A 1,829-nucleotide genomic window follows, 5' to 3' on the forward strand; every position below is an offset into this window, starting at 1 on the left:
GAGAGAGAGAGAGAGAGAGAGGGAGAGGGAGGGAGAGAGAGAGAGAGAGAGCAGCTGTTGTGTCAGCAGTAATGCACACTAAATGTGCGCGCTCTTTCTTTGCAACGTTTCACTCCATTTTCACACAGCAAAAAGAGGTCTGTTCAAGATCGCTTCATCTGGAAAGCATCTGCTGTGTACAAACATCTGATAGACGTCTCTAAGATGTCCGTTTTGCATGCATTCTAAATCATAAGCATCTTAAAGACATCTCCTAAACATCTGATGGGAAACCTCCTCCTATAGACGTACTGCAGATGAGCAAACACTCTAAACATACGTCTTGTAGATGTAATGCAGACGTCAAATAGAGTCTCTGGGACTATAGTTAAACCATGGTAGACATTGCCACACTAACCGTAGTTTAAGCATGTTATTTGTAGTAAAACTGTGGTTATACAAATGGTAATCAATACGCCAAAAAAACATGGTTACTACACTTTTACTATAGGCTAATAAAACCATGGTTAATTTTCGTAAGTAAGGAACTAACTTGAAACGTTACAAGACTTGTTTTCAGTGGCAGTAACTTTATTCCACTGTATATTCCTATTACTGCACTTGCAGACGTATTTCCACCGGGGGTGCGACAGACTCATGTCAGAGCTGAGGGGCTTTTGGACACTCAGTGCAAATGGTAATCAATACGCCAAAAAAACATGGTTACTACACTTTTACTATAGGCTAATAAAACCATGGTTAATTTTCGTAAGTAAGGAACTAACTTGAAACGTTACAAGACTTGTTTTCAGTGGCAGTAACTTTATTCCACTGTATATTCCTATTACTGCACTTGCAGACGTATTTCCACCGGTGGTGCGACAGACTCATGTCAGAGCTGAGGGGCTTTTGGACACTCAGTGCACACACACACACACACACACACACACACACACTCTCTCTCTCTCTCTCACACACACACACACACACACACACACACAGAGGAACGGTGTTGAAGCTCACGCTGATGAGGTCACATCCTGAGTTACACAACAGTGATTTTGCCAATACACACCCTCGGAAATATACTTACTGTTCTGTTTATATAATATATAAGGATGTATTACGGTCATATTTACAGTTCTGATCTGACTGACGGGTCAAACTGAGAATATGAGCACAGATATAACTGAATATTCACACACACACACACACACCGTCTTAATGAATGGGCTGCTGGTGGATTCAAATTACAAGTGATGTGATGGAACTGTGACGGAACACACACAATCTCTCTCTCTCAATTTCAATTTCAATTTCAATTTAAGAGTGCTTTATTGGCATGACAAAAATTATACATTTGTATTGCCAAAGCAATTGCAGCTGGACTGCTCACAAATAGTACACATGTATTAACAGAAAGAAAAAGAATAATATAATAATGATATATAAAAAGTATTAAACATGTAGTGTAAAATTAATTACTAATGTATAAGTATATAAACTAGAAATAAAATTAAATTAAGGGATTAGACAGATTTACAAAAGCAGAATATAGATCTAAGTAATATAATAGAGTAATCTGGCCTAATATAATGTAGCTGTGCTGGAAACATCAGATCAGGGCAGGCTGAGTGTTTTCTCTCTCTCTCTCTGTGTGTCCTGTTGTGATGGACTTTTGGGAATTTATGTTATATTTCCTCCACACACACACACACACACTCACACTGGGTCATGGGGAAGGTCAGGAAGAAAGACAGAATTTCAACTTATTTTAAATAATTATTAAATCACTCACTTGACCGGCCTGTGTGTGTGTGTGTGTGTGTGTGTGCGCGCGCGTTTTTGTG

The 1,829-nt window shown here is 38.9% G+C and overlaps 1 protein-coding gene across 3 annotated transcripts in view; it reads right to left on the reverse strand.

Moving 5' to 3' along the window:
- LOC107560584 (zinc finger protein 501-like) overlaps positions 1–1,829 on the reverse strand; it is a 176,198-nt gene that overhangs the window by 33,491 nt on the left and 140,878 nt on the right. The window lies entirely within an intron of this gene.

Source organism: Sinocyclocheilus grahami, unplaced genomic scaffold (assembly GCF_001515645.1).
Source record: "Sinocyclocheilus grahami isolate Dianchi unplaced genomic scaffold, SAMN03320097.WGS_v1.1 scaffold734.1, whole genome shotgun sequence".
Classification (NCBI taxonomy): Eukaryota; Metazoa; Chordata; class Actinopteri; order Cypriniformes; family Cyprinidae; genus Sinocyclocheilus; species Sinocyclocheilus grahami.